Source organism: Cetorhinus maximus, chromosome 6, assembly GCF_964194155.1.
Source record: "Cetorhinus maximus chromosome 6, sCetMax3.hap1.1, whole genome shotgun sequence".
NCBI classification, from domain to species: domain Eukaryota; kingdom Metazoa; phylum Chordata; class Chondrichthyes; order Lamniformes; family Cetorhinidae; genus Cetorhinus; species Cetorhinus maximus.
This window is the reverse complement of record NC_135884.1, coordinates 19,889,412-19,905,618: the sequence shown is the minus strand read 5'-3', so window position 1 is coordinate 19,905,618 and position 16,207 is coordinate 19,889,412.

Below are 16,207 nucleotides of genomic sequence, written 5' to 3'. Positions count from 1 at the left end.
GCCATGTTTCACACTGCGTCAGTACCATGTTTCACACTGCCTCATTGCCATGTTTCACACTGTGTCAGTGCCATGTTTCACACTGCGTCAGTCCCATGCTTCACACTGCGTCATTGCCATGTTTCACACGACATCAGCGCCATGTTTCACCATTCCTCATTGCCACATTTCTCACTGCCTCAGTGCCACGTTTAACACTGCCTCAGTGCTGTGTTTCACTTTGCCCCAGTGCCAGGTTTTACACTGCCTCAGTGCCATGTTTCACACTGCCTCAGTGCCGTGTTCCACACTGCCTCAGTGCCATGCTTCACAGTGTGTCAGTGCCATGTTTCCCCCTGTCAGTGCCATTTTTCACACTGCCTCAGTGCCATGTTTCACACTCTCTCAGTGCCATGTTTCACCCTGCCTCAGTGCCATGTTTCTCGTTGTGTCAGTGCCATGTTTCACACTGCCTCATTGCCATGTTTCACACGACGTGAGTGCCATGTTTCACCATCCTTCATTGCCACATTTCGCACTGCCTCAGTGCCACGTTTAACACTGCCTCAGTGCCGTGTTTCAGCTTGCCGCGGTGCCAGGTTTTACACTGCCTCAGTGCCATGTTTCAGACTGCCTCAGTGCCATGCTTCACAGTGCGTCAGTGCCATGTTTCACCCTTTGTCAGTGCCATGTTTTACACTGCTCCAATGCCATATTTCACACTGCCTCATTGCCATGTTCCACACTGCCTCATTGCCATGTTCCACACTGTGTCAGTGCCATGTTCCACACTGTGTCAGTGCCATGTTTCACACTGCCTCATTGCCATGTTCCACACTGCGTCAGTGCCATGTTTCACACTGCCTCAGTGCCATGTTTCACACTGTCTCAGTGCCTTTTTTCACACTGCGTCAGTGCCATGTTTCACACAGCGTTAGTGACATGTTTCACACTGCCTCAGTGCCATGTTTCACACTGTCTCAGTGCCTTTTTTCACACTGCGTCAGTACCATGTTTCACACTGCCTCATTGCCATGTTTCACGCGACATCAGCGCCATGTTTCACCATCCCTCATTGCCACATTTCTCACTGCCTCAGTGCCACATTTAACACTGCCTCAGTGCCGTGTTTCACTTTACCTCAGTGCCAGGTTTTACACTGCCTCAGTGCCATGTTTCACACTGCCTCAGTGCCATGTTTCACGTTGCGTCAGTGCCATGTTTCACCCTTTGTCAGTGCCATGTTTCACAATGCCTCAGTGCCATGTTCCACACTGCCTCAGTGCCATGTTTCACACTGCCTCAGTGCCATGTTCCACACTGCCTCAGTGCCATGTTTCACACTGCCTCAGTGCCATGTTCCACACTGCCTCAGTGCCATGTTCCACACTGCCTCAGTGCCATGTTTCACACTGCCTCAGTGCCATGTTTCACACTGCCTCAGTGCCATGTTTCACACTGCCTCAGTGCCGTGTTCCACACTGCGTCAGTGCCACGTTTCACACTGCCTCAGTGCCATGTTTCACACTGCCCTAGTGCCATGTTCCACACTGCGTCAGTGCCACGTTTCACACTGCCTCAGTGCCATGTTTCACACTGTCTCAGTGCCATGTTTCACACTGCCTCAGTGCCATGTTCCACACTGCGTCAGTGCCATGTTCCACACTGCCTCAGTGCCATGTTTCACACTGCCTCAGTGCCATGTTGCACACTGCGTCAGTGCCACGTTTCACACTGCCTCAGTGCCATGTTTCACACTGCCTCAGTGCCATGTTCCACACTGCCTCAGTGCCACGTTTCACACTGCGTCAGTGCCACGTTTCACACTGCCTCAGTGCCATGTTTCTCACTGCCTTAGTGACATGTTTCACACTGCCTCAGAGCCATGTTTCACACTGTCTCAGTGCCATGTTTCACACTGCCTCAGTGCCATGTTTCACACTGCCCCAGAATCATGTTTCACACTGCCTTAGTGACATGTTTCACACTGCGTCAGTGCCATGTTTCACACTGCCCCAGAGCCATGTTTCACACTGTCTCAGTGCCTTTTTTCACAGTGCCTCAGTGCCGTGTTTCACACTGCCTCAGTGCCTTTTTTCACACTGCCTCAGTGCCATGTTCCACACTGCCTTAGTGACATGTTTCACACTGCGTCAGTGCCATGTTTCACACTGCCCCAGAGCCATGTTTCACACTGTCTCAGTGCCTTTTTTCACACTGTGTCAGTGCCATGTTTCACAATGTCTCAGTGCCATGTTTCAGACTGCACCAATGCCATATTTCACCCTGCCTCAGTGCCATGTTCCACACTGCCTCATTGCCATGTTCCACACTGCCTCAGTGCCATGTTTAACACTGCCTCAGTGCCGTGTTTCACCTTGCTCCAGTGCCAGGTTTTACACTGCCTCAGTGCCATGTATCACACTGCCTCAGTGCCATGCTTCACACTCCGTCAGTGCCATGTTTCATACTGCTTCAGTGCCATGCTTCACTCCGCCTCAGTGCCATGTTTCACACTGTCCCAGTGCCATGTTTCACACTGCCTCAGTGCCATGTTTCACACTGCCTCAGAGCCATGTTTCACACTGTCTCAGTGCCATGTTTCACACCGCCTCAGTGCTGTGTTTCACACTGCCTCAGTGCCGTGTTTCACACAGCCTTAGTGACATGTTTCACTCTGCGTCATGCCATGTTTGACACTGCCCCATAGCCATGTTTCACACAGCCTTAGTGACATGTTTCACACTGCGTCAGTGCCAAGTTCCACACTGCCTCATTGCCATGTTCCACACTGCCTCATTGCCATGTTCCACACTGCCTCAGTGTCATGTTTCACACTGTGTCAGTGCCGTGTTTCAGTCTGCCTCAGTGCTGTGTTCCACACTGCCTCAGTGCCATGATCCACACTTCCTCATTGCCATGTTCCACACTGCCTCAGTGCCATGTTCCACACTGCCTCATTGCCACGTTCCACACTGCGTCAGTGCCATGTTTGACACTGTGTCAGTGCCGTGTTTCACTCTGCCTCAGTGCCGTGTTCCACACTGCCTCATTGCCATGTTCCACACTGCGTCAATGCCGTGTTCCACACTGCCCCAGTACCATGTTTCACACTGTGCAGTGCTATGTTTCACACTGTGACTGTGCAGTGTTTCAGACTGCGTCAGTGCCATTCTTCACAATGCCTCAGTGCCATGTTTCACACTGTCTCAGTGCCATGTTTCACACTGCGTCAGTGCCATGTTTCACACTCCGTCAGCGCTGTGTTTCACACTGCCTCAGTGCCATGTTTCACTCTCCGTCAGTGCTGTGTTTCACACTGCCTAAATGCCATGTTTCACACTGTGTCAGTGCCATGTTTCACACTGCCTCAGTGCCATGTTTCACACTGTCTCAGTGCCATGTTTCACACTGCGTCAGTGCCATGTTTCACACTCCGTCAGTGCTGTGTTTCACACTGTCTCAGTGCCATGTTTCACACTGTCTCAGTGCCATGTTCCACCCTGCCTTTGTGCCATTTTTCACACTGCATCATTGCCGTGTTTCACACATCCTCAGTGCCACGCTTCACACTGCCTCAGTGCCACGCTTCACACTGTGTCAGTGCCATGTTTCACACTGTGTCAGTGCCATGTTTCACACTGCCTCAGTGCCATGTTCCACACTGCCTCAGTGCCATGTTCCACACTGCGCCAGTGCAATGTTTCACACTGCGTTAGTAATGTGTTTTCACACCGCCTCAGTGCCATGTTCCACACTGTGTCCGTGCCACGTTTCACACTGCTTCAGTGCCATGTTTCACACTGCCTCAGTGCCATGTTCCACACTGCGTCAGTGCCATGTTTCACACTGCCTCAGTGCAATGTTTCACACTGTCTCAGTGCCATGTTTCACACTGTCTCAGTGCCATGTTCCACCCTGCCTTTGTGCCATTTTTCACACTGCCTCAGTGCCGTGTTTCACACTGCATCAGTGCCATGTTTCACGCTGCCTCAGTGCCATGTTTCACTCTGCCTCAGTGCCATATTTCACTCTGCCTCAGTGCCGTGTTCCACACTGCCTCAGTGCCATGTTTCACACTGCCTCAGCGCCATGTTTCACACTGCCTCAGCGCCATGTTTCACACTGCATCAGTGCCATGTTTCACGCTGCCTCAGTGCCATGTTTCACTCTGCCTCAGTGCCATATTTCACCCTGCCTCAGTGCCGTGTTTCACACTGCATCAGTGCCATGTTTCACGCTGCCTCAGTGCCATGTTTCACTCTGCCTCAGTGCCATATTTCACTCTGCCTCAGTGCCGTGTTCCACACTGCCTCAGCGCCATGTTTCACACTGTCTCAGTGCCATGTTTCACACTGCGTCAGTGCCATGTTTCACACTCCGTCAGTGCTGTGTTTCACACTGTCTCAGTGCCATGTTTCACACTGTCTCAGTGCCATGTTCCACCCTGCCTTTGTGCCATTTTTCACACTGCATCATTGCCGTGCTTCACACTGCCTCAGTGCCATGTTTCACACTGCCTCAGTGCCATGTTTCACACTGCATCAGTGCCATGTTTCACGCTGCCTCAGTGCCATGTTTCACTCTGCCTCAGTGCCATATTTCACTCTGCCTCAGTGCCGTGTTCCACACTGCCTCAGTGCCATGTTTCACACTGCCTCTGTGCCATGTTCCACACTGACTCAGTGCCATGTTCTACATTGCGCCAGTGCCATGTTTCACACATCCTCAGTGCCACGCTTCACACTGCCTCAGTGCCACGCTTCACACTGTGTCAGTGCCATGTTTCACACTGTGTCAGTGCCATGTTTCACACTGCCTCAGTGCCATGTTCCACACTGCCTCAGTGCCATGTTCCACACTGCGCCAGTGCAATGTTTCACACTGCGTTAGTAATGTGTTTTCACACCGCCTCAGTGCCATGTTCCACACTGTGTCCGTGCCACGTTTCACACTGCTTCAGTGCCATGTTTCACACTGCCTCAGTGCCATGTTCCACACTGCGTCAGTGCCATGTTTCACACTGCCTCAGTGCAATGTTTCACACTGTCTCAGTGCCATGTTTCACACTGTCTCAGTGCCATGTTCCACCCTGCCTTTGTGCCATTTCTCACACTGCCTCAGTGCCGTGTTTCACACTGCATCAGTGCCATGTTTCACGCTGCCTCAGTGCCATGTTTCACTCTGCCTCAGTGCCATATTTCACTCTGCCTCAGTGCCGTGTTCCACACTGCCTCAGTGCCATGTTTCACACTGCCTCAGCGCCATGTTTCACACTGCCTCAGCGCCATGTTTCACACTGCATCAGTGCCATGTTTCACGCTGCCTCAGTGCCATGTTTCACTCTGCCTCAGTGCCATATTTCACCCTGCCTCAGTGCCGTGTTTCACACTGCATCAGTGCCATGTTTCACGCTGCCTCAGTGCCATGTTTCACTCTGCCTCAGTGCCATATTTCACTCTGCCTCAGTGCCGTGTTCCACACTGCCTCAGCGCCATGTTTCACACTGTCTCAGTGCCATGTTTCACACTGCGTCAGTGCCATGTTTCACACTCCGTCAGTGCTGTGTTTCACACTGTCTCAGTGCCATGTTTCACACTGTCTCAGTGCCATGTTCCACCCTGCCTTTGTGCCATTTTTCACACTGCATCATTGCCGTGCTTCACACTGCCTCAGTGCCAAGTTTCACACTGCCTCAGTGCCGTGTTTCACACTGCATCAGTGCCATGTTTCACGCTGCCTCAGTGCCATGTTTCACTCTGCCTCAGTGCCATATTTCACTCTGCCTCAGTGCCGTGTTCCACACTGCCTCAGTGCCATGTTTCACACTGCCTCTGTGCCATGTTCCACACTGACTCAGTGCCATGTTCTACATTGCGCCAGTGCCATGTTTCACACATCCTCAGTGCCACGCTTCACACTGCCTCAGTGCCACGCTTCACACTGTGTCAGTGCCATGTTTCACACTGTGTCAGTGCCATGTTTCACACTGCCTCAGTGCCATGTTCCACACTGCCTCAGTGCCATGTTCCACACTGCGCCAGTGCAATGTTTCACACTGCGTTAGTGCTGTGTTTTCACACTGCCTCAGTGCCATGTTCCACACTGCGTCAGTGCCACGTTTCACACTGTGTCAGTGCGATTTTCCATACTGCCTCAGTGCCATGTTTCACACTGCCTGAGAGCCATGTTTCACACTGTCTCAGTGCTATGTTTCACACTGCCTCAGTGCCGTGCTCCACACTGCCCCAGAGCCATGTTTCACACAGCCTCAGTGCCATGTTCCACACTGCCTCATTGCCGTGTTCCACACTGCTTCAGTGCCATGTTTCACACTGCACCAATGCCATATTTCACACTGCCTCAGTGCCATGATCCACACTGCCTCATTGCCATGTTTCACACTGCCTCAGTGCCATGTTTCACACTGTCTCAGTGCCTTTTTTCACACTGCCTCAGTGCCATGTTTCACACAGCGTTAGTGACATGTTTCACACTGCCTCAGTGCCATGTTTCACACTGTCTCAGTGCCTTTTTTCACACTGCGTCAGTACCATGTTTCACACTGCTTCATTGCCATGTTTGACGCGACATCAGCGCCATGTTTCACCATCCCTCATTGCCACATTTCTCACTGCCTCAGTGCCACATTTAACACTGCCTCAGTGCCGTGTTTCACTTTACCTCAGTGCCAGGTTTTACACTGCCTCAGTGCCATGTTTCACACTGCCTCAGTGCCATGTTTCACGTTGCGTCAGTGCCATGTTTCACCCTTTGTCAGTGCCATGTCTCACAATGCCTCAGTGCCATGTTCCACACTGCCTCAGTGCCATGTTTCACACTGCCTCAGTGCCATGTTCCACACTGCCTCAGTGCCATGTTTCACACTGCCTCAGTGCCATGTTCCACACTGCCTCAGTGCCGTGTTCCACACTGCGTCAGTGCCATGTTCCACACTGCCTCAGTGCCATGTTTCACACTGCCTCAGTGCCATGTTTCACACTGCCTCAGTGCCGTGTTCCACACTGCGTCAGTGCCACGTTTCACACTGCCTCAGTGCCATGTTTCACACTGCCCTAGTGCCATGTTCCACACTGCGTCAGTGCCACGTTTCACACTGCCTCAGTGCCATGTTTCACACTGTCTCAGTGCCATGTTTCACACTGCCTCAGTGCCATGTTCCACACTGCGTCAGTGCCATGTTTCACACTGCCCCAGAGCCATGTTTCACACAGACTTAGTGACATGTTTCACACTGCGTCAGTGCCATGCTTCACACTGCCTCAATCCCGTGTTTCACACTGTCTCAGTGCCTTTTTTCACACTGCGTCAGTACCATGTTTCACACTGCCTCATTGCCATGTTTCACACTGCGTCAGTCCCATGTTTCACACTGCGTCATTGCCATGTTTCACACGACATCAGCGCCATGTTTCACCATCCCTCATTGCCACATTTCTCACTGCCTCAGTGCCGTGTTTCACACTGCCTCAGTGCCGTGTTCCACACTGCCTCATTGCCATGTTCCACACTGCCTCAGTGCCATGTTTCACACTGTGTCAGTTCCGTGTTCCCCACTGCCTCAGTGCCGTGTTCCACACTGCCTCATTGCCATGTTCCACACTGCGTCAATGCCGTGTTCCACACTTCCCCAGTACCATGTTTCACACTGTGCAGTGCCATGTTTCACACTGTGACAGTGCAGTGTTTCAGACTGCGTCAGTGCCATTCTTCACAATGCCTCAGTGCCATGTTTCGCACTCCATCAGTGCTATGTTTCACACTGTGTCAGTTCCGTGTTTCACACTGCCCCAGTGCCGTGTTTCACAAAGCCTCAGTGCCATGTTTCTCACTGCACCAATGCCATATTTCACACTGCCTCAGTGCCATGTTCCACACTGCCTCATTGCCACGTTCCACACTGCGTCAGTGCCATGTTTGACACTGCCTCAGTGCCATGTTTCACACTGCCCCAGAGCCATGTTTCACACAGCCTTAGTGACATGTTTCACACTGCGTCAGTGCCATGTTTCACACGGCCTCATTGCCATGTTTCACACTGCGTCAGTCCCATGCTTCACACTGCGTCATTGCCATGTTTCACGCGACATCAGCGCCATGTTTCACCATCCCTCATTGCCACATTTCTCGCTGCCTCAGTGCCAGGTTTTACACTGCCTCAGTGCCATGTATCACACTGCCTCAGTGCCATGTATCACACTCCGTCAGTGCCATGTTTCACAATGTGTCTGTGCCATGTTTCACTCTGCCTCAGTGCCATGTTTCACACTGCGTCAGTGCCATGTTTCACAATGTGTCTGTGCCATGTTTCACTCTGCCTCAGTGCCATGTTTCACACTGCGTCAGTGCCATGTTTCACACTGTGTCTGTGCCATGTTTCACACAGACGTAGTGCCATGTTTCACACGGCCTCAGTGTCTTTTTTCACCTTGCGTCAATACCATTTTTCACCCTGCCTCATTGCATGTTTAACACGACGTCAGTGCCATGATACACCATCCCTCATTGCCACATTTCTCTCTGCCTCAGTGCCACGTTTAACACTGCCTCATTGCCGTGTTTCACCTTGCTCCAGTGCCAGGTTTTACACTGCCTCAGTGCCGTGTTTCACACTGCGTCAGTGCCATGTTTCACACTGCCGCAGTGCCATGTTTCACTCTGTGTCAGTGCCATGTTTCACACTGCGTCAGTGCCATGTTTCACACTGCATCAGTGCCATGCTTCACACTGCATCAGTGCCGTGTATCACAGAATCTCAGTGCTGTTCCACGCAGCCTCAGTGCCATGTTTCACACTGCATCATCGCCATGTTTTACACTGAGTCTGTGCCATGTTTCACACTGTGTCTGTGCCATGTTTCACACTGCATCAGTGCCATGCTTCACACTGCATCAGTGCCGTGTATCACAGAATCTCAGTGCTGTTCCACGCAGTCTCAGTGCCATGTTTCACACTGTCTTAGTACTATTCAACAGTGCCTTATTGCCATGTTTCAGTCTGCCTCAGTGCCATGTTTCATACTCTCTCAGTGCTGTTGAACACTGCCTTGGCGCCATGTTTCACTTTGCCTCAGAGCAATATTCCACACTGCCTCAGTGCCATGTTTCACACTGCGTCAGTGCCATGTTTCACACTGCCTCAGTGCCATGTTTCACACTCTCTCAGTGCTGTTGAACACTGCCTTGGCTCCATGTTTCAGACTGCCTCAGTGCCATGTTCCACACTGCCTCATTGCCACGTTCCACACTGCGTCAGTGCCATGTTTCACACTGTGACAGTGCCATGTTTCACACTGTTCCGTGCCATGTTTCACACTGTGACAGTGCAGTGTTTCAGACTGCGTCAGTGCCATTCTTCACAATGCCTCAGTGCCATGTTTCGCACTCCGTCAGTGCTGTGTTTCACACTGTGTCAGTGCCATGTTTCGCACTGTGTCTGTGCCATGTTTCACACTGCATCAGTGCCGTTTTTCACACTATTCAGTGCCATGTTCCACACTGCCTCAGTGCCATGTTTTACACTTTGTCAGTGCCATGTTTCACACTGTCTCAGTGCCATGTTTCACAGTCCCTCAGTGCCATCTTTAACACTGCCTTAGTGCCATGCTCCACACTTCTCAGTGCCATGCTTCACACTGCCTGAGTGCCATTTTCCACACTGCCTCAGTGCCATGTTCCACACTGCGCCGGTACCACTTTTCACACTGCCTCTGTACCATGTTCCACCTTGCGCCAGTGCCATGTTCGACACTGCCTCAGTGACATGTTTCACACTGCCTCAGTGCCATGTTTCACACTGCCTCAATGCCATGTTTCACACTGCCTCAGCGCCATGCTTCACACTGCATCAATACCATGTTCCACACTGCCTCTGTGTCATGTTTCACGCTGCATCAATACCATGTTTCACTCTGTGGCAGTGCCATGTTCCACACTGACTCAGTGCCATGTTCCAAACTGCATCAGTGCCATGTTCCACACTGCCTCATTGCCACGTTCCACACTGCGTTAGTGCCATGTTTGACACTGCCTCAGTGCCATGTTTCACACTGCCCCAGAGCCATGTTTCACACAGCCTTAGTGACATGTTTCACACTGCGTCAGTGCCATGTTTCACACGGCCTCATTGCCATGTTTCACACTGCGTCAGTCCCATGCTTCACACTGCGTCATTGCCATGTTTCACGCGACATCAGCGCCATGTTTCACCATCCCTCATTGCCACATTTCTCGCTGCCTCAGTGCCAGGTTTTACACTGCCTCAGTGCCATGTATCACACTGCCTCAGTGCCATGTTTCACAATGTGTCTGTGCCATGTTTCACTCTGCCTCAGTGCCATGTTTCACACTGCGCCAGTGCCATGTTTCACACTGCCTGAGAGCCATGTTTCACACTGTCTCAGTGCCATGTTTCACACTGTGTCAGTGCGATTTTCCACACTGCCTCATTGCCATGTTCCACACTGCCTCAGTGCCATGTTTCACACTGCACAAATGCCATATTTCACACTGCCTCAGTGCCATGTTCCACACTGCCTCATTGCCATGTTCCACACTGCGTCAGTGCCATGTTTCACACTGCCTCAGTGCCATGTTTCACACTGTCTCAGTGCCTTTTTTCACACTGCCTCAGTGCCATGTTTCACACTGTGTCAGTGCCGTGTTTCACTCTGCCTCAGTGCCGTGTTCCACACTGCCTCATTGCCTGTGTTCCACACTGCCTCAGTGCCATGTTCCACACTGCCTCAGTGCCATGTTTCACACTGCCTCAGTGCTATGTTTTACACTGCCTCAGTGCCATGTTCCACACTGCCTCAGTGCCATGTTCCACACTGCCTCAGTGCCATGTTCCACACTGCCTCAGTGCCACGTTTCACACTGCGTCAGTGCCACGTTTCACACTGCCTCAGTGCCATGTTTCTCACTGCCTTAGTGACATGTTTCACACTGCCTCAGAGCCATGTTTCACACTGTCTCAGTGCCATGTTTCACACTGCCTCAGTGCCATGTTTCACACTGCCCCAGAATCATGTTTCACACTGCCTTAGTGACATGTTTCACACTGCGTCAGTGCCATGTTTCACACTGCCCCAGAGCCATGTTTCACACTGTCTCAGTGCCTTTTTTCACAGTGCCTCAGTGCCGTGTTTCACACTGCCTCAGTGCCTTTTTTCACACTGCCTCAGTGCCATGTTCCACACTGCCTTAGTGACATGTTTCACACTGCGTCAGTGCCATGTTTCACACTGCCCCAGAGCCATGTTTCACACTGTCTCAGTGCCTTTTTTCACACTGTGTCAGTGCCATGTTTCACAATGTCTCAGTGCCATGTTTCAGACTGCACCAATGCCATATTTCACCCTGCCTCAGTGCCATGTTCCACACTGCCTCATTGCCATGTTCCACACTGCCTCAGTGCCATGTTTAACACTGCCTCAGTGCCGTGTTTCACCTTGCTCCAGTGCCAGGTTTTACACTGCCTCAGTGCCATGTATCACACTGCCTCAGTGCCATGCTTCACACTCCGTCAGTGCCATGTTTCATACTGCTTCAGTGCCATGCTTCACTCCGCCTCAGTGCCATGTTTCACACTGTCCCAGTGCCATGTTTCACACTGCCTCAGTGCCATGTTTCACACTGCCTCAGTGCCATGTTCCACACTGCGTCAGTGCCACTTTTCACACTGCCTCAGTGCCATGTTTCACACTGTCTCAGTGACATGTTTCACACTGTCTCAGTGCCATGTTCCACACTGCGTCAGTGGCACGTTTCACACTGCCTCAGTGCCATGTTTCACACTGCCTCAGTGCCATGTTTCACACTGTGTCAGTGCGATTTTTCACACTGCCTCAGTGCCATGTTTCACACTGCCTCAGTGCCATGTTTCACACTGTGTCAGTGCGATTTTTCACACTGCTTCAGTGCCATGTTTCACACTGCCTCAGTGCCATGTTTCACACTGCCTCAGAGCCATGTTTCACACTGTCTCAGTGCCATGTTTCACACCGCCTCAGTGCTGTGTTTCACACTGCCTCAGTGCCGTGTTTCACACAGCCTTAGTGACATGTTTCACACTGCGTCATGCCATGTTTCACACTGCCCCAGAGCCATGTTTCACACAGCCTTAGTGACATGTTTCACACTGCGTCAGTGCCATGTTCCACACTGCCTCATTGCCATGTTCCACACTGCCTCATTGCCATGTTCCACACTGCCTCAGTGTCATGTTTCACACTGTGTCAGTGCCGTGTTTCAGTCTGCCTCAGTGCTGTGTTCCACACTGCCTCAGTGCCATGATCCACACTTCCTCATTGCCATGTTCCACACTGCCTCATTGCCACGTTCCACACTGCGTCAGTGCCATGTTTGACACTGTGTCAGTGCCGTGTTTCACTCTGCCTCAGTGCTGTGTTCCACACTGCCTCATTGCCATGTTCCACACTGCGTCAATGCCGTGTTCCACACTGCCCCAGTACCATGTTTCACACTGTGCAGTGCTATGTTTCACACTGTGACTGTGCAGTGTTTCAGACTGCGTCAGTGCCATTCTTCACAATGCCTCAGTGCCATGTTTCGCACTCCATCAGTGCTATGTTTCACACTGTGTCAGTTCCGTGTTTCACACTGCCCCAGTGCCGTGTTTCACAATGCCTCAGTGCCATGTTTCACACTGCACCAATGCCATATTTCACACTGCCTCAGTGCCATGTTCCACACTGCCTCATTGCCATGTTCCACACTGCGTCAGTGCCATGTTTGACACTGCCTCAGTGCCATGTTTCACACTGCCCCAGAGCCATGTTTCACACAGCCTTAGTGACATGTTTCACACTGCGTCAGTGCCATGTTTCACACTGCGTCAGTACCATGTTTCACACTGCCTCATTGCCATGTTTCACACTGTGTCAGTGCCATGTTTCACACTGCGTCAGTCCCATGCTTCACACTGCGTCATTGCCATGTTTCACACGACATCAGCGCCATGTTTCACCATTCCTCATTGCCACATTTCTCACTGCCTCAGTGCCACGTTTAACACTGCCTCAGTGCTGTGTTTCACTTTGCCCCAGTGCCAGGTTTTACACTGCCTCAGTGCCATGTTTCACACTGCCTCAGTGCCGTGTTCCACACTGCCTCAGTGCCATGCTTCACAGTGTGTCAGTGCCATGTTTCCCCCTGTCAGTGCCATTTTTCACACTGCCTCAGTGCCATGTTTCACACTCTCTCAGTGCCATGTTTCACCCTGCCTCAGTGCCATGTTTCTCGTTGTGTCAGTGCCATGTTTCACACTGCCTCATTGCCATGTTTCACACGACGTGAGTGCCATGTTTCACCATCCTTCATTGCCACATTTCGCACTGCCTCAGTGCCACGTTTAACACTGCCTCAGTGCCGTGTTTCACCTTGCCGCGGTGCCAGGTTTTACACTGCCTCAGTGCCATGTTTCAGACTGCCTCAGTGCCATGCTTCACAGTGCGTCAGTGCCATGTTTCACCCTTTGTCAGTGCCATGTTTTACACTGCTCCAATGCCATATTTCACACTGCCTCATTGCCATGTTCCACACTGCCTCATTGCCATGTTCCACACTGTGTCAGTGCCATGTTCCACACTGTGTCAGTGCCATGTTTCACACTGCCTCATTGCCATGTTCCACACTGCGTCAGTGCCATGTTTCACACTGCCTCAGTGCCATGTTTCACACTGTCTCAGTGCCTTTTTTCACACTGCGTCAGTGCCATGTTTCACACAGCGTTAGTGACATGTTTCACACTGCCTCAGTGCCATGTTTCACACTGTCTCAGTGCCTTTTTTCACACTGCGTCAGTACCATGTTTCACACTGCCTCATTGCCATGTTTCACGCGACATCAGCGCCATGTTTCACCATCCCTCATTGCCACATTTCTCACTGCCTCAGTGCCACATTTAACACTGCCTCAGTGCCGTGTTTCACTTTACCTCAGTGCCAGGTTTTACACTGCCTCAGTGCCATGTTTCACACTGCCTCAGTGCCATGTTTCACGTTGCGTCAGTGCCATGTTTCACCCTTTGTCAGTGCCATGTTTCACAATGCCTCAGTGCCATGTTCCACACTGCCTCAGTGCCATGTTTCACACTGCCTCAGTGCCATGTTCCACACTGCCTCAGTGCCATGTTTCACACTGCCTCAGTGCCATGTTCCACACTGCCTCAGTGCCATGTTCCACACTGCCTCAGTGCCATGTTTCACACTGCCTCAGTGCCATGTTTCACACTGCCTCAGTGCCATGTTTCACACTGCCTCAGTGCCGTGTTCCACACTGCGTCAGTGCCACGTTTCACACTGCCTCAGTGCCATGTTTCACACTGCCCTAGTGCCATGTTCCACACTGCGTCAGTGCCACGTTTCACACTGCCTCAGTGCCATGTTTCACACTGTCTCAGTGCCATGTTTCACACTGCCTCAGTGCCATGTTCCACACTGCGTCAGTGCCATGTTCCACACTGCCTCAGTGCCATGTTTCACACTGCCTCAGTGCCATGTTGCACACTGCGTCAGTGCCACGTTTCACACTGCCTCAGTGCCATGTTTCACACTGCCTCAGTGCCATGTTCCACACTGCCTCAGTGCCACGTTTCACACTGCGTCAGTGCCACGTTTCACACTGCCTCAGTGCCATGTTTCTCACTGCCTTAGTGACATGTTTCACACTGCCTCAGAGCCATGTTTCACACTGTCTCAGTGCCATGTTTCACACTGCCTCAGTGCCATGTTTCACACTGCCCCAGAATCATGTTTCACACTGCCTTAGTGACATGTTTCACACTGCGTCAGTGCCATGTTTCACACTGCCCCAGAGCCATGTTTCACACTGTCTCAGTGCCTTTTTTCACAGTGCCTCAGTGCCGTGTTTCACACTGCCTCAGTGCCTTTTTTCACACTGCCTCAGTGCCATGTTCCACACTGCCTTAGTGACATGTTTCACACTGCGTCAGTGCCATGTTTCACACTGCCCCAGAGCCATGTTTCACACTGTCTCAGTGCCTTTTTTCACACTGTGTCAGTGCCATGTTTCACAATGTCTCAGTGCCATGTTTCAGACTGCACCAATGCCATATTTCACCCTGCCTCAGTGCCATGTTCCACACTGCCTCATTGCCATGTTCCACACTGCCTCAGTGCCATGTTTAACACTGCCTCAGTGCCGTGTTTCACCTTGCTCCAGTGCCAGGTTTTACACTGCCTCAGTGCCATGTATCACACTGCCTCAGTGCCATGCTTCACACTCCGTCAGTGCCATGTTTCATACTGCTTCAGTGCCATGCTTCACTCCGCCTCAGTGCCATGTTTCACACTGTCCCAGTGCCATGTTTCACACTGCCTCAGTGCCATGTTTCACACTGCCTCAGAGCCATGTTTCACACTGTCTCAGTGCCATGTTTCACACTGCCTCAGTGCTGTGTTTCACACTGCCTCAGTGCCGTGTTTCACACAGCCTTAGTGACATGTTTCACTCTGCGTCATGCCATGTTTGACACTGCCCCATAGCCATGTTTCACACAGCCTTAGTGACATGTTTCACACTGCGTCAGTGCCATGTTCCACACTGCCTCATTGCCATGTTCCACACTGCCTCATTGCCATGTTCCACACTGCCTCAGTGTCATGTTTCACACTGTGTCAGTGCCGTGTTTCAGTCTGCCTCAGTGCTGTGTTCCACACTGCCTCAGTGCCATGATCCACACTTCCTCATTGCCATGTTCCACACTGCCTCAGTGCCATGTTCCACACTGCCTCATTGCCACGTTCCACACTGCGTCAGTGCCATGTTTGACACTGTGTCAGTGCCGTGTTTCACTCTGCCTCAGTGCCGTGTTCCACACTGCCTCATTGCCATGTTCCACACTGCGTCAATGCCGTGTTCCACACTGCCCCAGTACCATGTTTCACACTGTGCAGTGCTATGTTTCACACTGTGACTGTGCAGTGTTTCAGATTGCGTCAGTGCCATTCTTCACAATGCCTCAGTGCCATGTTTCACACTGTCTCAGTGCCATGTTTCACACTGCGTCAGTGCCATGTTTCACACTCCGTCAGCGCTGTGTTTCACACTGCCTCAGTGCCATGTTTCACTCTCCGTCAGTGCTGTGTTTCACACTGCCTAAATGCCATGTTTCACACTGTGTCAGTGCCATGTTTCACACTGCCTCAGTGCCATGTTTCACA